This window comes from Sciurus carolinensis, chromosome 12 (genome assembly GCF_902686445.1).
Source record: "Sciurus carolinensis chromosome 12, mSciCar1.2, whole genome shotgun sequence".
Taxonomy (NCBI): domain Eukaryota; kingdom Metazoa; phylum Chordata; class Mammalia; order Rodentia; family Sciuridae; genus Sciurus; species Sciurus carolinensis.
Window position 1 is genome coordinate 61423405 of NC_062224.1, and position 22171 is coordinate 61445575.

The following is a 22171-nucleotide window of genomic DNA, read 5'->3' on the forward strand; positions in this document are numbered from 1 at the left end:
AAGGCAGGAGGATTAAAAGTTCAAGGCTGGCCTAGGCAACTTAGTGAGACTTGGTCTCAAAAGATAATAATTTTACATATATATAGATAAAAGGTATAAATGCAACCACACAGACACTCTAGAATGAGGTTTGGAGGGAGCATGAATGAGATCAGTCTGGTAATCTGGGTATTTATATCCCCAGCTCCTCATTCTGGGTACAGGATCCAATCTAAGTCACGGAGGCAGGCAGGGTTCACCTTCTCTTGAGGACGAGTGTGACTTATTTGACACTGTGGTGTGAGACAGTGCTCAACAGAGTGCTGGCAGCCTGCTGGAAGAACCTCAGAAATGGGCTGGACATAAATACCTGCCTACACTCCTTACAACAGGGATGCTGAGCACAGGGAAACGTCCTTTCTGTCTGTAATCACCCTGAACCTCTTGGCATGCACAGCAACATACATGGCAACAGCAACATCCTTGTCTAAAGAGATTTTTACAGAAGCCAAGCTGGGAAGGATCTATGTCAGCTTCATGAGCTGTTCATGGTGGACACAAAGATACCTGTCTATTTTCTTCCACACCTTGGCTACATGAAGAGTGAGAGAAAAGGACAGAGGGAAAAAAGATGCTGCTCCTCAGAAGGTAAGTCTGCCCTGGCCTGTCAACCATGAGCTCCAGGGAGGCCTGAGCAGGACACACAGTCAACCTGGCTGTGCCATGGTTCCCACCCTTTGTTGGGCCAAATGTTGGCTATAAACACCTTAGGGAGCAAAAGTCACTGAGTTTCTTCTCAATCTTAGAAAGACCTGAGTTGTTTGCTCAAGCACCTGTCAAACAGTAACCACCTTCAGCTTACCAGGCAATCTTGTTCTTTCCTTTACCCTCCTCTGAGCCAGGAATAGTGACAAACAGAAATGTGCCAGGCAGAGACAAACAGTGGAATCAACCCCAGGCTCTGGACTTTAACATTTCTTTTCATATGAACAGTCCCTAGGACCTCTTGTCTAGCTCAGCAGATGGCAGGGACACTGCTACCAGGCCCTCTAGTTCTGGACATTACACAGAATTTGATGAGAGTTGACAGGGAGGACCCAGGGCTTCCAGGCCCAGCTCAGTCACCAACCAAGTTACGCACAAGCACATCAGTTCTCTTCAGGCCTACATGACCCATTTCCCCATGTATAAAATAAGGCAGTTGACCTAGGATGATCTCTAATTTCCAGGGATTAAGAAGGAGCTGTCTACTCCTGGAGCACAGAAGAGTGACAAGGAAACACACAGGGTTAGTTCTAGAAAACTGGATTTAACAGGGTCTGCAAAGGATAAAGCTCAAAAGAATTAGTTAAGGATTTTCTTAGACATTCTATGAAAATAGCAGGGGGAGACTCTCACAGATGTCTCACAAAGGTGGAGAGGTAGAAAAGTGGAGCAGCCATGCTCGGGAAATACTGGGAGAATCCAGTGGGCAGTATAGAGGTAGAGAGGGGAAATGGCTCCCTGCCTCCCCTCTACACACACTCTTGCCCCTACCAGTGCAACCAGCTCCTCAGAAGATGGCAGGCAGGACCCTGGGATACCTATGACAGAACCTGGGTCTGGCATTCTATTTGATATCCCCCTCAAGGTTAAGGACAGGGCCTCACTCCTTCCACAGCAGACCTATTTCCCCACAAAAGTGGAGGCATTCAATGTGAATACCTCAAATTCCTGGTCCCTCCTATACATTCTCCTCCCCATCCCATCTCCCAGAGCTATTTTTTCTTCTGCCCTTGATTACTCCTTCCACAAAAGCCTTTCCCCTCAAGCCCACAAACCCATTCTCAGCTCTCCTGCACCAACAAAAACTCCTGTTGACTTTGTTTCTCCTTTGCCATCAACAACTCCCAGAGATGGTGTTACTTGTCTCTCCTGCTCCCCAAGCTGCCCTCTGTAATACCTGATGACCCAGGCCAGTTGGTCTCCTCAGCCTGCCTCTATCAACACCCTTCACAGGGTTTCCTGCAGCTCCACAGACCCAGAAACTCTCCCTTGTCCACCCTCTCTGGCCTCCTCTTTCTTCACTGTTCCACAGCATGACTGGCCCTAGGCCCTCCTGCCTTCCTACTATGCACACTGTCTCAAGGCTGCTGCAGCCCCTCCACAGGCTAGCTAAAGATGCTTCCCTGTTCTCAAGCCAGCAAGCCCTCTCACCCACTTAAACGAATTCTAGAACAAAAACAAGTTACACACATCTGTGCCATACAGCTTCATTCAAGTCCCACAGGTAACTAGAAAGACGTACTAATAAACGCTGGAGGGTGAAGGAACTGTTTTACACCTTGATTGTGTAGTGGTTATGTTACTATATGCATCTGTCCAAGTGTGTGGGGCTACACATTAAAACAGGTAAATTTACTGTATGCAAATTATATCTAATAAACAAGGATAGAAAAAAAAAAATAGTCCCACAGGTACATCAGCTCCATCATGTCTAACACTAACATCACCATCTCCCCCAAACCAGCTCCTCCTGCACCCTCTATGGGTAAACACACCATCATCCAGTTTCTCCCTCCAGCTAGAAATCTCAGCCCTCTATCCATTAGTCTATAAATTCTACCTGTGTGTATTCTTTTAGTCTGTGACTTGAGGTCTACATTCCCTCTGTCCTTTAATACCTGAGACACAAGCCACCCTTGCTTCTCTCAAACTGTCTCCCTGCCTTCACCCCTCCCCACACATATAATTCTGAAAGAAACTAGACCATGAGCTCCCCACTTGCAATGGTTCTCCATCCCACTGGCTCTCCACAGATCCCGACTGTTGTTTAACAGGAATGCTGGAACTATTTCCAGTTGTCAGATCAAGACAACTCTCTAGCTAAATATTCCCATCTAATTTTGCACACAGCTCTTGTTTCAACTGACAAAGATAATGACTCAGTGTCCATGGCTCTTGGTGGAAAATATTCCTGCCAAGTTTTGAGCTTCCCAATAATAGACGTCTCCAAACTTCTCTTTGAAAAAGGAGAAGTGACCTCCCTTCCCAATTCTCTTCTATAGGCAACACAGGGCACCCAAAAGACTGTGTAACTGACCAAGGAGTGTTGCAGGAAATCCCCGATATACTCCACAGGAGTAAATTGAAAATAAAGAAACAGAAATATATAGTAGGTGCTTGGGATGTTTTTCCTTTCCCTGCTCAATAATCACTGCTTTTTCAGGTTTTCTATATGTCCACCATATTGGGACTCAGATGAGGACATCAATTCTGTGCTAAGTCTAAGGAAAATGTAGACTCGGAAGTAAAGCATCTTTCTCTGCACAAAAATAAATGGCTGTCTTTGATAATGATACTTTGATCAACTGGAGAGGAATTCCACAAATATACAGGTGCTCGTGTGGCACCATTATTACACTCCTAGAAGGGCAGGTGGTGTGGGGGTGGGGTAGGGGGTGTACAAATGTATGTTTGAAATGCAGCCAAACACTTATTCCCTGAACACACAAGACTGGCCTCTTCCCACAAGACACAGAGATGTGTGAGCAAAAAGTGAGGATGAGTAAAGCACCACACTGGAAAAGTTGCTTGTTGTTAAATGAGCTGACCTCTCTGCCAGCATTCAGGCAGCTTACACTTGTCAGCTCATTATTAAAAAATGGCCAATGTTTATTTTATGTGCATATATTTGAAAGTCTTGCAAGATTCCCAAGGATAGAAACTACTGGTCTTTCACTTCCTCAGAACTCCCAATTCCACTAGTCACCACTACACATTCTACAAACACAGTAAATGTCCATGAGTTTCTACCTCCTCCTCTCTGTTGGCAGGTTTCACCTCTACCACTCAGTGAGGTCTCCTTTAAAGCTCCATCTGCATGGCTCCCACTGTTTGTTAATGGCAGGAGGCATAACACTGCCCTCTCCCTAAGCCTCTCAACTACTCCTGGGCAGTCTGAGAAAGGCCCCTGGCAGCACAGGATGACCCTTTTTAGTCTTATCTGAGTGGGCCTCAATCAAAGAAAATTTTTCCCTCCAGGAGACACTAAGCAATGTCTGGAGACATTCTCAATTGTTACAACTGGTGGAACAGGGGACAGGGGTGGCTACTTTTCTGATGGATAGAAGCCAAAGATGCTGTTACACATCCTATAATGCACAGGACAGGCCCCTCACAACAAAGAATTATGAGTCCAAAATGTCAATAGTCTGGAGGTTGAGAACCCTGTCCTACCTTTGAGGGAGGTGTCTAGACTGTTGTTTCACTTTTCCTTTGAGTCACCTGAGGTCAGGCCAACAATTTTAGCAATTCTGCATTGTCTGCACTACTTGCAAGGGTAAATAAAACACTCGAGTCTTAAAGATGCTCCTCCTGTGAACCACCACCCCCTTTTGTCCCTTCTCCTGAGAAGGTCCTTCCTCCAAAAAAGAGTCTCCCAACAGTCCTCCTGCTAGGATGACCCACCCATCCACAGCACAACTGGCAAGTTGGCACAAATGCATGTTCAATGTTCAAATCCTTTGGCAAGGAGATAGGCGAGGCATGCCCAGTTCCTGAGTCCTGTCACGCAGACTTAAGGCCCAAGAGAGCATGGACAAGTTTTCCAACAGGCTGCAAGCCCAACCCAGGCAGGGAGGATATGCACAAGACTTTCACCTTCAGGAATATGAGTCTCTCATCCAAATAGAGGGTCATAGCACTCAGACCTGCCCCTAGAGCATTCTCTATCATCCCACTCGTGAGAAAATAGGCCTGGGTTCAGCAGAGTGAGATGTTGCCACTGTGCAATGAGTGACAATGAGCCACGGAAAGGCTAGAGTTTGGGGAATTTAGCCCAGACCGCCAATAAGACCACCAGTGCCTGGAAAAATAGAAGGAAGGATCAAAGTAAAGTGAATAGAGGAAAAGACCAACAAGGTACCCACCTGTGAAACCCAACAGCTGGATTCCCTTAAGGAGGTCAAAGTTCTGACAAACCTGCAGCCCAAGCAGTTAGAGTTCCCAAACACACGGTACGAGAGGACCTGGAAATTAAGAGACACGTAATTTATGAGAAAACGAAGCAGGAAAGCTGTACTGGAGACCAAGAGGCATGGGCAGGAGGTGGCCGGGCATCCAGGTTGCTGCGTCTCATTCCAGACACTCGGCTTCCCCCGCCCCCAACCCAAGAGGCAGGCCGGGCTGGTCAAGGTAGGCAAACATGTGGGAGAAGGCTGCACAGCCCCTACCCTGCACCTGAAACGCGCCCACTGCAACTCGCTGCGGAGCAAGTGACCAGAGAAGCTCGTAACGGGAACCCGCGCTGTCACCTGAGGCTGCAAGAATAGCCCAGGCAGGTGGTGAGGCCAGTTCTGGCCGCAGCCGGAAGGCGCCCGAGCACGCTATAGGCCCGCGGGTGGCAGCCTTACCCGGCGGCAGTAAGCTGGGACCTCGGTCACCTTCGCGCCCCTCCGCGCGTACGCACCAGCGCGAGCGCCTGACACGCGCTCCGGATCTGTTTACCATAGTCGCTGGCGTCCTGGAAGGCCCAGCGTTGACTGACCCCGCCCCGCGAGCTGCTCTCATTGGCTGCACCTTCGTTGCCTACCCAACGCCGCGCGGCGCGGGGGAACGTGCTCAGCCCGTACGCGCGGCCTACAGCCAATCAGAACCGAGGGCGGAGAGAGAGCAGCCAATGGGATGCTACCCTAGCGGGCAGTGCCCCCTCCCTTTCTTCCTTCCCCCACAGCCCCGCTGCCCTTTCACCTGGTTAGAAAAGCGGCGTTTGTGAACAGAACGCGTGCGTCTGGAGTCCGGGCCTTTTCCGGCGCAACCGCAATGGCCGGCCACGTGCACGTTACGTCCCTTAGAGTGCTTGCCTGGGCTCGGAAAGGGCCTAGGAGGCTAGGCGGAGGGCATAGCAGGAGCGACTGCGAGGGGCGCAGAGCCCTTTGAGAAATGGGCGAGGCCTGCACCTTCTCCCACCTTTGGCGAGGGCCTCTTACCCATTTCCATAAAAAGCACTCCGGGAAGGGGAAAGCGCGGCGGCCAAAGCAAATCGAACTTCCACCTCTAGTGTCACGGCCCTCCTACTTTATCCTGCTTTCTCCTTAGACCAGTTATATTTACTTTCAGCATCCTCGTCAACACAGCCTTTGCTGCCCACGTCCCCGACTGGGGGACTGGGGCACCAGAGGAGTGGCGGAACTTAGCGCTGAGGCATCTGGTCTACTCGCTGGTGACTAGAGGTGCGACTCTCGCTGACAGCTGGGGACAGGCGAACAGGTAGAAGGAGCTAAGCCTGGAGGAGAGCCCCTGCGGCCCCTTCTTCAGTCAGCGGGTGGCAAGCAGAGCTGCACATAAAGAACACAGAGAAGATAGGTTTGGGACAAGGTCCATACCTTGGCTCTTTCACCACACAGGAGAAAAAGACCAAGCCTCAAAGCCTTCCCAGGGTGCCCACTGCTCCTTCCCACACTAATCATTCTCTTATGCTGCCTTCCAAGTTTTCCCAGTGACCCCCACCCCATCTGTCCCTGTATCTTTGGAACTCTACCCCATCAGACTGCGTTAGGAACAGGTTGAGATTTTTCAACAGCTCCTGTTTCTGCTGATTGAAGTGGAGAGAAAATGTGGGGAGAGGAACGACTTGGCTGCTTCCGTGCCAGTTCAGTCCCATTCTATCAGCAAAGCTAGAGTCGGTTTCTCTCCTAAAGTACCTGAAAACAAACATAACCCACAACCACAAACATCAGTTTATTTTCAAGGACCAATAGCCTAGTTGACAAGAGAAATGTTCCCCAGTTGGTCTATGAAAATAACGCATCTTTGTCAGATTAATTACCTACTTCTTCTCTATTATGACTTCTTCTCTATTATGGTAAAACACATTTCTTTTTCCTGCCCTAATTTTTTTTTTTTTTTTTTTTTTTTGTAAAGCATTCCCCAGTCTTGCAAGTTAAGGATTCCTGCAAGTTCTTTTTTTCAAATGCTATAGTGGTATTGTAGTTAGGTTTTTAAGAATCCTTACATTTGAGAGATACTGAATTCCTCTCAGATACAAATAATATGATGTATGGGTTTAACTTCAAAATATTACACACTTGAGTCATGAATGGGTCATGAGTTGATAATTATGAAAGAGAATGATGGGTAGGTACGTGGGGTTCAATGAATATAATCTAGATGATGTATGGTTTCTAATTCCACATAATAAAAAAAAATTTTTAAGATATGTGTAAAGAAAATCCAGACAGAACAGAAGATAACACTAATAATGGAGGTAGGGTGACCAAGAAAACAGTAACAGTCATTACTACTCTTCTTTGCCAGCCTCTCTGCAAGGCAGGAACAAGGATGGGTCTAACCATAGCTAATAAGACAGCCACAAAACTCAAAAATAGCAAGAAAACATTTGAAGCATGGATTTCATTCACTAGATACCTCATTCTGAGTGTCTATCATGCCTTAAGCTATTAGTTAATGATCATATGCCTTTTTTTTTTAAACAGGACTGGGGATTAAACCCAGGGCCACTAAATCACTGCCTACATCCTCAGCCCTTTTTATTTTTTTGAGACAGGGTCTTGCTGAGTTGCTCAGTTTGGCCTTAAACTTGCTCCTGCCTCAGCCTCCTGAGGCTCTGGGATTAAAGGCACACACTGCTGCACCTAGCCCAGCTAATATCATCTTAATATTTTTTTCAAGTTTACCTTAAAACTTCTAAAAATTTGTCTTTTTGTATACCTATCCTAAAGGGCATTAGGTTCCCCTAAAGGATTTATTCAATAAACACACTAAAATGTGTACATGCATATATATATATATATATATATATATATATATATATATATATATACACACACACACACACATATTCTCCCAATAATCAACAGTGTCTGTGCCTGGGACATTTGGGTGAGGAACTTGATGTTCCAATAATTTCCCTCTAATCTCCAGATTTCTTCCTTAATTATAAAATCAGAGGAGGCACTTAGTTTTTCCCAGTCTGCTAAAACATTCTCATCAACACACAAATTTCTTGAAATATCTCTTGCTCTTCACTCACCTGCATTTCTCTGCTGCCATTTTCAACAAACTCCTGGAAGAATTATATATATTCATTGTCTCCACTTCCTTTTCTCTCATTCTCTCTAAACCAATCTAGCCAGGCTGTTATAGTTTGGATCTGGAATGTCCCCCAAAGGCCCACATGTTAAGGACTTGGTCCCCAACCTGTGACATTATTGGCAGGTGATGGTACCTTTAAGAGGTGAGTCCTATCGGATGGAAGTTAGATCATCTGAGCGTGCCCTTGAAGGGTATATCTGGACCCTAGCCACTTCACTCCCTTTCCTTCTCTCTCTCTCCCTCTCTTCCATCTGTCATGAAGTAAGCAATTTCTCCTGCCACCTGCTCCCTCCATGCCACAGGCCAAAAGCAATGGAGCCTAATGACCATGAACTGAAACCACCAAAACTGTGAGCCAAAATAAACCTTTCCTCCTCTTAAGTTGATTATATCAAGTATTTTGTCACAGTAGTAAAAAACTAACAACAAGCTTTGCCTCCATCATTCCCCTAAAATTGCTCACCAGTGACTTCCATGTTGCCAATTCAAATGGGCAAATCTCAGGTCTTAAACTATCACCAACATTTTTAAAATAATACTATTGATTTTAATCTGTTCCTTTTGATTGATCACCTGATAAGAAAAGCAGTATTTTATCTTTTAGATTTCACATTCTTGAAGCAGTTGCTAAAACATTAAAAATATAATTTCATTGCCAATTACAAATAATATAAAATAGAAGTAAAAAATATAATCAGTATACTCTCATTATTTTGACTTTAGTGTTATTATATTCTTGGCAAACACTTATCTATATAAAATGAAGCTTTTAATGAAACACAAATGTGACCATCATTAATACAATTCGAAAATCCATAGAGAGTGACTAAAGCAAACTAAATGGTCCTTGATTCTCTTTCTAACCATTTATCAGAAGTGGCTTTATACTGTCATTAGCTGAGTTTCTCCTTTATGGTTTTCTGTGTCCTTGTCAGATAATTGCTTCAGAACCAGATCAATGAGAATTCTTTGGGGTCTTTTCGATGCTCCCATTTCCTGTGGGAAATAAAGTGTACCATCCTGTTATATAGGCATCAATATGTAAAAGTACAATCATTGTTTTCACATATTTTCCCCTGAAGATAGGCATGACTAAGCAAATACAACATGGTTCCTGACAAGGTTTCAGAGGTCTCAGTTCGCAGACAGCTGGCTCCATTGCTCGGTGAGAGAGGTGAGGCAGAACATCACAGCAGGAGAGTATGGCAGAGGAAAAGAGCTCAGGACATAGCAACAGGAAGCAGAGACCATCACCCACATTTGACACAGTTCATCACTCCTGTTTTCTTTCTCATGGGTTGCCCTGGGGGTGATAATTAGCCTAGCATTATAGTTTGGATGAATACTAATTTAATTTCAATAATAAATTAAAATGCCATTTTCCTTTAGCTCCATTCTCTACCCTCTTTTGTAGTTACTGTAACACAAACTACATTTTTATTCATTGTATGCCCATCACCATAGGTTTATAATTATTGTTTTATGTATTTATTTTTAAAGGTAGATATGTGAAAAAATAATTATAAAGAAAACATATATTTATACTGCTTTTTATGTTTAACCTATGTAGTTTCCTATATCAAACTCCTTTATTTCATATGTTTTGCTGTTTCATTTAAGCCTTTAAGTGGCATCCTTTATTTCTTATAGCAAAGACCTGCTAGTGATTAATTCTCTCAAGATTTATTTCTATGGGAATATCTTAATTTCTCTTTCATTTCTGAAGGATAGTTCTTCTGGATATAGAATGCTTAGTTGACATTTTGATTTTTGTTTTGGTTTTCTTCACTTTAAATATATCACAGCCTTCTAGCTTAAGTTTTTTTAATGAAAAATTGAATATTAATCTTCTCAAGGACCATCATACAGGATGAGTTTTTGTTTTAAAAGTTTGTGGCGGTTTTTTGCATTTACCTTTTGACAGTTTAATTATTATGTTGTCTAGTTGTAGAACTGTCTGGATACATACTGGAGATTTTTTTTTGTTTTTTGTTTTTTGTTTTTTGGTACAGGGGATTGAACCCAGGGGCACTTAACCACTGAGTCACATCCCCAGCTCTTTTGTTATATTTTTATTTAGAGACGGTCTCACTGAGTTACTTAGGACCTCACTAAGTTACTGAGGCTGGCTTTGAACTCACAATCTTCCTACCTCAGCCTCCTGAGCCTCTGGGATTACAGGTGTACGCCACCATGCCCAGCTGGAGGTCAGTACTTCTTAAACAAAATTAACGTTTCCATTAAAACTGGGAAGATCTCTACCATTATTTCTTCAAATAAATTTGTGTGTGTTGTACTGCTAGGGATCAAACACAGGGTCTCATGTATTCTCTACCCCTAAGCCCTCTTCAAATATTCTTTCTATACTTCTCTCTCTTTCTCTTTCTGGGATTCCCATTACATGTATGTTTGTATTATCGATTATATCACACAGATTTCTGAGGCTGTGTTCATTTTTTTTCATTCTTTTTCCTCTCCGTTCCCTTAATGATGACCAATTTTCAATTATGCTGAATTTTTTCTCCAGCCTGCTCAAATGTGCTGTTGAATCCCACTAGTGAATTTTTCATTTTGGTTATTGTATTTTTCAACTCTAGAACATCTATGATTATTTTTATAACTTCTATGTTTTTATTAATAGTCCCTATTTTTAAAATTATTATTATTATTCTAATATTTTTCTTAGTTGTTTATGGACACACTGCCTTTATTTATTTTTATGTGGTGCTGAGTATGGAACCCAGCACCTCATACATGCTAGGCAAGTGCTCTACCACTGAGCTACAAATTCCAACCCCCAATAGTCCCTATTTTGTGAGACATTATTCTCATACTTTTATTTCTTTAGCTTAATTTAGCTCTTTGAATATATTTAAAGCAGCTTATTTAAAGTCTTTGTCCAAAAAAAAATAAGTCTTTGTCCAGTGAGTCCAATATCTGGAACATCGTTGGTCTCTATTAATTGCTTTTTTATCCTGTGTATATACCACACTTTTTGGTATATTTACATGTCTTATAATTTTTGCTGAAAATTGGACATATTAAATAACATAATGTGACATCTCTGGCAATCATATTCTTCTCCCTTCCCAAGGTCATAGTTGCTACTTGTTATATTTCTTTAATGACTTTCTAAACTAAATTGCAAAGCCTGTATATTTTGTTGTATGTGGCCACTGAAATCGCAACTCGGCTTAGTACTCAGCTAATGATAAGACACAGATTTCCTTAAATGTCTGGAACCAATAAATCAGTCAGTCTTTGGTTTAGTCTCTGTGTATGCCTTAAGGCATGACTTCAACACTCAGCCAGCCAGTTAACAGAGCTAACTCTGCCTTAACCTTTCAACTTGAAAAGAATCTCAAGGTCATTCAAAATTGAGATCCTCAGCCCTCCTCAGGTCTTTCCTAAGCGCCTAGCCTGGCTTGTGCATGGCCTTCAAGGGTCTCAGGAATATGTAGGAGCTTTTCAAAGCTCCTCTGGACATCTCATTTCCCAGCAATTCATTTAAGGTCTTTGGTTAGTCTATTGTTTACCCCAACTGTTATCCACTACCTTAGGCAGCTGTAGAGTTAAAACTCATACCTGTAATATTTTTTCACAAATTCTCCCTTGGAAAAAGACTTTTCATGGTGGGTAAGCTTAAGCCAGGTCAAATTGAGACAGCTTTGTAAGAGATCTCCCAGGGAACCATGACATAGGTAAAATAATGACAATTTTAGGAGAATGAGAAAGATTTTCAGCTCTATTCAGCTCCCTCAGGTGACAGCCAAGCTGTACCAGGAATGCAGACTTATTTTCCAAGGCCACCACATATCTGAAGAGAGAGGCCCAAGACTAGAGCAAGTTGAAACACTGCAAAGTTTACTGTTGTTACTGAGGTTCAGTCATTTTTCTTTCATCAGTTCTTTCTGTGTGACTGCAAGCCTTTGGTGAGTTTACAGAGTTTTGAAGAAAAACGTGTTCTGACCATTTTTTGCCAGTTTCCTCATTGTTTTTGTGGAGGACAGAATTTTCAAAAATATTTGCCATTTGTGCTGACATCATCCCTTTTCTTTATTGAAATAGCTATTTGACTTGACCTCTGGCACATTATACTCTCCTGCTTTTCCATCTAAGAACCAGTCATTTCTTCCATTACTCAGGCCAAAACCTTGGCTTCCTCATTGACACCTCTGTTTCTATCATACCTCACATAAAATCCGTGGGCAACTTCTTTCAATCCATCTTCAAATGCCTCCTGAGTCAGCATCACTACTGCCCTAGGAGAAACCAACATCATCTACCACCTGAATTATTTCAATAGCCAACTAACTAGTCTTCTGTTCCCACACATCTTCCTACAGTGATCCTTTGTTTTAAAGCAAAAGTCAGATCATGACATTTCTAAACTCACACCCCACTGCTGGCTGCTCATCTCAGAATAAAAGGCAAAAATCTTTACATTGTTTCATAAGACAACATGACCTTAAACCAAGTGTCTTTCAGGTGTTATTTTCAACTGCTGCCTCCCTCTCCCACTGTATTCCACCAAAAAGACCACCTGGCAATTTTCTAACATGTCAATAACAGTCGCAGCTCGGAGATTGTGCACTTGCTCTTCCCTCAGATGTCCTCATAGCTCAGTTACACTTTGGATAGGCACATCACAAAATGTCACCTTATCATTCAACTGAAATAGGGCCCACCCTGTCCCTTGATCTGATCTTAAGAGGACTCTCTGCTCCCTTATCCTGCTTATTTTTCTTCCTAGTAATTTTCATTACCTGACATGTTATCTATTTGTTTATCATCTGTCTTTCCTAATGAAAGCAAAAACTGTTTCTTTGATTTAAGATTAAATCCCCAGCACCTAGAAGAGTCACTGGCAAACAGTACTCAATAAACACTATGGTTAAGAACATGGAAAATGGAGTGAGACAGACTGCTCTGCTAATTACCAAATGACCTTGGCCTAATTAAACTTTCTGTGCCGCAGTTTCTGCCTTTGTAACAGTAATACCTATGTCTAACAGGGCTGTTGAGAATTAAACGAATAACTCTTTGCAAAGTGCTTATGATGGTGCCTGTAACATATTACACATTGTATCATTTTAGTTATTTTTTCCTTAATAAATAAATAAACCCAATATTGTATTACACATATGTATTCAGAAAGATTGTATTAATATCTGAATTTTACTAAATTAACATAATTAACATGCATACACATGAAAATAACTTACAGATGTTGAAATTTAAAAGTTAAATTTTGGAGGTTTCAAGATGGTGGCCTAGAGGGCGGCTGCATTTCACGTTGCTCCAGGATGCAGGATTCAAAAGAGGAGATAGTGAGAGACTTGGGACCAACTCAAAGCCGCCGGGTGAGTCTCTCCCGTTGGGGAGGTGTCCCGCATGGGGCAGTACCCCGGAACGCAGGGAATTTGTGAAGTGGAGTTGCTCGGCGAGACGCCCCTCCCCCAACTGGAGCAGTAAACACGGACAACTGGGATCATCGTAGAGGAGGCGGCTCAGCACAGCGCTTGGACTCGGAGCAACCACTGGGGCTCCGGGCGGCTGCCTGAGGAGGAGCTGCGTGGTGAGCTGTTTAGACTCAGAGTAATCGCTTCTGAACACTGGGGGGTTGCCCGGAGGAAGAGGAGAAGCGCGGCAGGTCGCTTGGTCTAGGAGTGACTGCATCAGAGCTACAGGCAGTTGCCAGAGGAGGAGCTGCGTGGCGAACTGTTTGAACTCAGAACGACCGCTCCTGAACACCGGGGGGTTGCCCGGAGGAAGAGGAGAAGTGCGGCGGGTCGCTTGGTCTAGGAGTGACTGCATCAGAGCCACAGGCGGTTGCCAGAGGAGAAGGCGAGTGGTAAGTTGATTGCACTCAAAGTGACCGCTCCTGAACACCAGTGGCCTGCCTGGAGGAGGAGCGCGGTGGGTCACTTGGTCTCGGAGCCACCGCCCCGAACACCTGGGGGGCTACCCCGAGGGGGAGGAGGAGGAACAGGGCGGGTCACTTGGGCTTGGAGTGACTGCCTAGGGCTACGGGAGGTTGGCGGGAGGAGGAGACGCGAAGTGAGTTGCTTGGACTCCTAGTGACTGCGTCGGAAACCGGGCTGCTGTCCGGTGGAGGAGGTGTGTGGCGGGTCTCTGGGTCTCGGAGCTATTGTACAGGGTTCCAGGTGGCGGCTCAGAGGAGGGGCCGCATAGCCAGGCGATTAGGCGCAGAGCAGGGTCCCAGGAGCTAGGTGGCTTCTTGCTGGAAGAGCCGCACAGAGACACGCCTAGGGGCGGAGCGAAGTTTCCAGGACTGCGGGCAGATTATCTGGGAGAGGCAGCCTAAGGAGACTCACCTGCCGAGGGTGAGGCTCCCAGGCCCAGGAGGTAGGTCCAGGCCCCTGGGAACGTTGCAGAGGAAGACAGCCCAGCCCAGGCGGTAGTTGTAGATTGAGGGGAACCTCTAGGAGGGGAACTGACCAGCGAGACGTCCCCACCGAGTGATTCTTCCCTAGCGGGAGAGGTTTTCCCACAGGGACGGTTAAACCAGAGACACAGGCACAAATAGGCCTTGCCTCAGCCCGCAGCCTAGTTCCCCGTTGGATGACCATTGGTCAACAAGTGGAGACACCTCTGACCACTAGCAGGGAATATACGCCACCTGAGGGTCACCACCCTAGAGAGGCAGCTTCTTCGTGGAGCTCCGCATTATCAACTTCCTCCAAGACTTCAGGCTACTGAAGGATAAGAGGGGATATACTAGCAATCTTCAGGGACATTATAAGTCGATAGAGGAAATCTGCAGTATCTTAATGACCCACTGATTCCTGAACAATATGAGAAAACAAGGGAAGAAAATGCCCCAAACAAATCTAGATGTTACATCAATAGAATCCAACGACAGCATGGCAGAAGAAATGACAGAAAGGGAGTTCAGAATGTACATAATTAAAATGATTAGGGAAGCAAACGATGAGATGAAAGAGCAAATGCAGGCATTGAATGATGAGATGAAAGAGCAAATGCAGGCACTGAATGATCGCACCAATCGAGTTACCAGAGCAAATTCAGGAAGCAAAAGATCATTTCAATAAAGAGTTAGAGATATTGAAAAAAACCAAACAGAAATCCTTGAAATGAAGGAAACAATAAACCAAATTAAGAACTCCATAGAAAGCATAACCAATGGGATAGAACACCTGGAAGACAGAACCTCAGATATTGAAGACAAAATATTTAACCTCGAAAACAAAGTTGAACAAACAGAGAAGATGGTAAGAAATCATGAGCAGAATCTGCAAGAACTGTGGGATATCATGAAAAGGCCAAATTTGAGAATTATTGGGATTGAGGAAGGCTTAGAGAAACAAACCAAAGGAATGAACAATCTATTCAATGAAATAATATCAGAAAATTTCCCAAATCTGAAGAATGAAATGGAAAATCAAGTTCAAGAGGCTTATAGGACTCCAAATACACAAAATTACAACAGACCCACACCAAGGCACATTATAATGAAAATACCTAACATACAAAATAAAGACAGAATTTTAAAGGCTGTGAGAGAAAAGAACCAAATTACATTCAGGGGGAAACCAATACGGATAACAGCAGATTTTTCAATCCAGACCCTAAAAGCTAGAAGGGCCTGGAACAACATTTTTGAAGTTCTGAAAGAAAATGGATGCCAACCAAGAATCTTATACCCAGCAAAGCTTACCTTCAAATTTGATGATGAAATAAAATCTTTCCATGATAAACAAAAGCTAAAAGAATTTACAAAAAGAAAGCCAGTATTACAGAACATTCTCGGCAAAATATTTCATGAGGAAGAAATAAAAAACAAAGAAGCAAATCAGCAAAGGGAGGAATTATCCTAAAGGAACTGTCAAATAAAGGAGGAACCAAGATGTGTCAAAAAATAAATAAATAAATAAATAAAATTTTAAATATGAACCAAATGACCGGGAATACAAATCATATCTCAATAATAACCCTGAATGTTAATGGCCTGAATTCATCAATCAAAAGACATAGACTGGCGGATTGGATTAAAAAGAAAGATCCAACAATATGTTGCCTGCAAGAGACTCACCTCATAGAAAGAGATACCCATAGACTAAAGGTGAAAGGATGGGGAAAAACATACCATGCACATGGACTCAGCAAAAAAGCTGGAGTATCCATCCTCATTTCAGATAATGTGGACTTCAAGCCAATGTTAGTCAGAAGGGATAAAGAAGGACATTTCATACTGCTTAAGGGAAGCATAAATCAGCAAGATATAACAATCATAAACATCTATGCCCCAAACAGTGGCTCATCCATGTATGTTAAACAAATCCTTCTCAATTTTAGAAACCAAATAGACCATAACACAATAATACTAGGTGATTTTAACACGCCTCTCTCACCACTGGACAGATCTTCCAAACAAAAATTGAACAAAGAAAGCATTGATCTCAATAACACAATCAACAATTTAGACTTAACAGACATTTATAGAATATACCATCCAAGAGCGAATACACTTTCTTCTCAGCAGCACATGGATCCTTCTCTAAAATAGACCATATATTATGCCACAAAGCTAATGTCAGCAAATACAAGAAGATAGAGACACTACCTTGTATTCTATCAGATCATAATGGATTGAAGTTACAAATTAATGAAAGAGTAAAAAACAGAAACTACTCCAACACCTGGAGATTAAACAATATGCTATTATATGGTGAATGGATAACAGAAGATATTAGGAAGGAAATTAAAAAATTCTTAGAGGTAAACGAGAACAAAGAAACATCATATCAAAATCTCTGGGACACTATGAAAGCAGTACTTAGAGGAAGATTTATTTCATGGAGCGCATTTAATAAAAGAAGTAAAACTCAAAAAATAAATGACCTAACACTACAGCTCAAAGCCCTAGAAAAAGAAGAACAGACCAACACCAAAAGTAGTAGAAGACAGGAAATAGTCAAACTCAGAGCTGAAATCAACGAAATTGAAACAAAAGAAACAATACAAAAAATTGACAAAATAAATAGTTGGTTCTTCGAAAAAATAAACAAAATTGATAAACCTTTAGCCACACTAACAAAGAGAAGATAAGAGAAAACCCAAATCACTAAAATTCGGAATGAACAAGGAAATATCACAACAGACACGACTGAAATACAAAACATAATTAGAAGCTATTTTGAAAATCTATACACCAACAAAATAGAAATTTCGAAGACATCAACAGGTTTCTAGAGACATATGAATTGCCTAAACTGAACGAGGAGGACATACACAATTTAAATAGACCAATTTCAAGTAATGAAATAGAAGAAGTCATCAAAAGCCTACCAACAAAGAAAAGTCCGGGACCAGATGGGTTCTCAGCAGAGTTCTACAAAACCTTTAAGGAAGAGCTCATTCCAATACTTCTCAAAGTATTCCATAAAATAGAAGAGGAGGGAACCCTCCCAAACTCATTCTATGAAGCCAATATCACCCTGATACCTAAACCAGACAGAGACACATCGAGGAAAGAAACTTTCAGACCAATATCCTTAATGAACATCGACGCAAAAATTCTCAACAAAATTTTAGCAAATCACATACAAAAACATATTAAAAAGATAGTGCACCATGATCAAGTGGGTTTCATCCCAGGGATGCAAGGTTGGTTCAACATCAGGAAATCAATAAATGTCATTCACCATATCAATAGACTTAAAGTCAAGAATCACATGATTATTTCGATAGATGCAGAAAAAGCATTTGATAAAATACAGCATCCCTTCATGCTCAAAACACTAGAAAAAATAGGGATAGTGGGAACATTCCTTAACATTGTAAAGGCCATCTACGCTAAGCCCATGGCTAATATTATTCTAAATGGTGAAAAACTGAAAGCATTCCCTCTAAAAACTGGAACAAGGCAGAGATGCCCTCTTTCACCACTTCTATTCAATATCGTCCTTGAAACTCTAGCCAGAGCAATTAGACAGACCAAAGAAATTAAAGGGATACGAATAGGAAAAGAAGAACTCAAACTATCCCTATTTGCTGATGATATGATTGTATACTTAGAGGAACCAGGAAATTCCACCAGAAAACTGTTAGATCTCATAAGTGAATTCAGTAAAGTAGCGGGATATAAGATCAATGCACATAAATCTAAGGCATTTCTATACATAAGCGATGAATCTTCAGAAAGAGAAATTAGGAAAACTACCCCATTCACAATAGCTTCAAAAAAATAAAATACTTGGGAATCAATCTCACAAAAGAGGTGAAAGACCTCTACAATGAGAACTACAGAACACTAAAGAAAGAAATTAAAGAAAACCTTAGAAGATGGAAAGATCTCCCATGTTCTTGGAAGAATTAATATTGTCAAAATGGCCATACTACCAAAAGTGCTATACAGATTCAATGCAATTCCAATTAAAATCCCAATGATGTACCTTACAGAAATAGAACAAGAAATTATGAAATTCATCTGGAAGAATAAAAAACTTAGAATAGCTAAAGCAATCCTTGGCAGAAAGAGTGAAGCAGGGGGTATCGCAATACCAGATCTTCAACTCTACTACAAAGCAATAGTAACAAAAACGACATGGTATTGGTACCAAAATAGAAAGGTGGATCAATGGTACAGAATAGAGGACACGGACACAAACCCAAATAAATACAATTTTCTCATACTAGACAAAGGTTCCAAAAATATGCAATGGAGAAAAGATAGCCTCTTCAACAAATGGTGCTGGGAGAATTGGAAATCCATATGCAACAGAATGAAACTAAACTCATATCTCTCACCATGCATGAAACTAAACTCAAAATGGATTAAGGATCTCGGAATCAGACCAGAGACCTTGCATCTTATAGAAGAAAAAGTAGGTCCAGAGCTTCAACATGTCGGCTTAGGACCAGACTTCCTCAACAGGACTCCCATAGCACAAGAAATAAAAACAAGAATCAATAACTGGGACAGATTAAAACTAAAAAGCTTTCTCTCAGCAAAGGAAACTATCAGCAATGCGAAGAAAGAGCCTACAGAGTGGGAGAAAATCTTTGCTAATCATACTTCAGATAGAGCACTAATCTCCAGAATCTATAAAGAACTCAAAAAACTCTACACCAAGAATGCAAGTAATCCAATCGACAAATGGGCTAAGGAAATGAATAGACACTTCACAGAAGAAGATCTACAAGCAATCAACAAACATATGGAAAAATGTTCAACATCTCTAGTAATAAGAGAAATGCAAATCAAAACCACCCTAAGATTCCATCTCACCCCAATTAGAATGGCGATTATCAAGAATACAAGCAACAACAGGTGTTGGCGAGGATGTGGGGAGAAAGGTACACTCTTACATTGCTGGTGGGGCTGCAAATTAGTGCAGCCACTCTGGAAAGCAGTGTGGAGACTCCTTAGAAAACTTGGAATGGAACCACCATTTGACCCAGCTATCCCACTCCTTGGCCTATACCCAAAGGATTTAAAATCAGCATATTACAGAGATACAGCCACATCAATGTTCATAGCTGCTCAGTTCACAATAGCCAGATTGTGGAACCAACCTAGATGTCCTTCAATTGATGAATGGATAAAGAAAATGTGGTATATATATATATATATATATATATATATATATATATATATACACAATGGAATATTACTCTGCCATAAAGAATGATAAAATTATGGCATTTGCAGGCAAATGGATGAAACTGGAGAATATCATGCTAAGTGAGATACGCCAATCTCAAAAAACCAAAGGAAGAATGATATCGCTAATAAGTGGATGAGGACACATAATGTGGGGTGGGAAGAGTTAGTGTTAGGTTTAGAGTTAGGTTTAGGGAGGGGGGCAAGAATGGAGGAAGGAAGGACTGTATAGAGGGAAAAGAGGGGTGGGAGGGGTGGGGGGAAGGGAAAAAAATAACATTACCCTATGTAAATTTATGATTACACAAATGGTATGCCTTTATGCCATGTACAAATAGAGAAACAACATGTATCCCATTTGTGTACAATAATAAAAAAAAAAGTTACATTTTAAAAGGATCAATATTCTCCATAACTTCATCTAATTCATTAGCTGTCATACTTCAAGTATCTTGTTACTGATACATAGATATGAGTTATGTGAGATTCTCACATTGTATGTGCCTAAAGTCAACTAGTCTTACTTCAGTAATTTCATCTTTTATTTCTAAATGAGTCAAAGTATAGTCTTAGTGCATACTGCTTGGTAAGTTCAATTTTATATGCTGCTTGCATTATTTTCTCTTTAACATTATATTCTAAAGTAAAACAGCTTGGTTTTCCATAGAAGTTGATAAATCACAACTTCAAATCTAGAGAAAACTCCTGCGTTTCATTTATAATTTATAATTTTCATGTTCTACATCACCTAATCAGTATTCCTTTTGATTCCTGGACCCTTTGGGGTATTGCTTAACACATAGTTAGGAATAAAACAAGTTACAACTGCACGGTGATCAGAGCCACTAGCACAGGAGAATTTGTTTCCAATCAGGAAGATGCTAAGCAATGGAGTCATGACCTGGACACCTGCTTTCCAAGGCTGCCTGGTGTGTCCAGCCCACACCCCAGGGGCTGTCATCAGAGGATAATTGTTTAATAGCTCTTTTATTTGCTGAGTATAAGAAAGTAGGAATTAAAACAGATTCTAAGCCAGGCATGGTGGCCCACACCTGTAATCCCAGAGACTCAGGAGGTCGAGGCAGAAGGATCACGAGTTCAAGGTCAGAGCCCTGCAATTTAGCAATACCCTAAGCAACTTAATGAGAACCTGTCTCAAAAGAAAAAGAAAAAAAGACTGGGGATGTGTTCAGTGATGAAGAGCCTCTGGGTTCAATTCCCAGTACCAAAAACACACACACAAAAAGATTCTAGGACTAGAGGTCTATAGAGAGCTTGCCTAGCATAAAGGAGGCCCTGGGTTCCATCTGCAGCACCAAACAAACAAACAAAATACCCAGCTTCCATTACTGTTTTAAATATACATGAATTTCCCATTACACCTTCACAAACCACTGTTTGAGCAATGCCAGATTAAGGGATCATGGGGTTCTCCCCATTCTCCTAACGCTGTTTCTTTTTTTTTTTTTTTTTTTTTGCGGTACTGGGGATTGAACCCAGGGCCTTGTGCTTGTGAGGCAAGCACTCTACCAACTGAGCTATTTCCCTAACCCCCTACTTTAAAAAAACAAAAAAACAAAAAAACTTTTGAACATTTTAATTGATTTCAGTCTTTCATTAGGTAATACATTCAACTGATTATTAAAAAATCTATTTTTTAAATATATATATATATATATTTTAAGCTGTCAATGGGCTTTACTTTATTTATTTACACGTGGTGCTGAGAATCAAACCTGGAACCTCACACATGACAGGTAAGCGCTCTACCCCTGAGCCACAACTCCAGCCCCCAAAAATCTATTTTTAAAACGTGTGCAATGCAAAGTCTCCCCTAAATTTCATCTGTCTCCCATCCACTCCTCAGTTCTAGAGCCCCACCCACCCACACCTTCCCATACAAACATAACTGTCTCTTTTTTCAAAGTGTCCTTATACACGTACAAGGAAATAGAAACTGACACTCATTTCATAGCAATGGCCATACGTGTGCTCTGTTCTTCACTTAACAATACCAGTTGAAGTTCTTTCCAATCAGGACACAGAGAGTGCCCTTGTCATCTTTTTCAGTGTTGTGCCATGTAGATGGACACTAGTTTACTTAACCAGTCTCCTGTCGGACAAATTGTTTCTATTCTTTTGCTGTTACAAACAGTGCTGTAGTGAATGATCTTATTTTCAAAATGTGATTAATTTGGACCTAAGTGGAGCTGGGTTGATGAACTGAGAGGGGTGCCAAGATAGAGCCCAAAGTGCTCCTGCTGTGCTCAGGCCTGTGACACATGTCTCACTGGCTCCAAGATTAGTCACCCATCCCCAAACACTCTGTGGTGAAAATGCAAGACCAACAGATTATTTCGGGGACCCCAGGAGTACACATGCCACAATCTGAAGAAGATACCAAACTTGGGGAAGATCCAACCCTGTCCTTAAAAGAATGACTTAAAG

The 22171-nt window shown here is 41.9% G+C and overlaps 1 protein-coding gene across 9 annotated transcripts in view; it reads right to left on the reverse strand.

Moving 5' to 3' along the window:
• The window catches only part of Coq8a (coenzyme Q8A), a 57984-nt gene that overhangs the window by 30932 nt on the left and 4881 nt on the right, over window positions 1-22171 (reverse strand). For 3 of the 9 annotated variants that reach the window (XM_047520155.1, XM_047520162.1, XM_047520161.1), the window contains exons 1-2: window positions 5373-5503; window positions 4890-4988 (exon numbers count right to left, since the gene is read on the reverse strand). The gene's annotated coding sequence lies outside the window, so the exon portion shown is untranslated. Of the gene's footprint in view, window positions 1-4889; window positions 4989-5192; window positions 5504-22171 lie in introns of those variants that run through there. The other 6 variants (XM_047520164.1, XM_047520163.1, XM_047520156.1 and 3 more) reach the window with 5 other exon arrangements.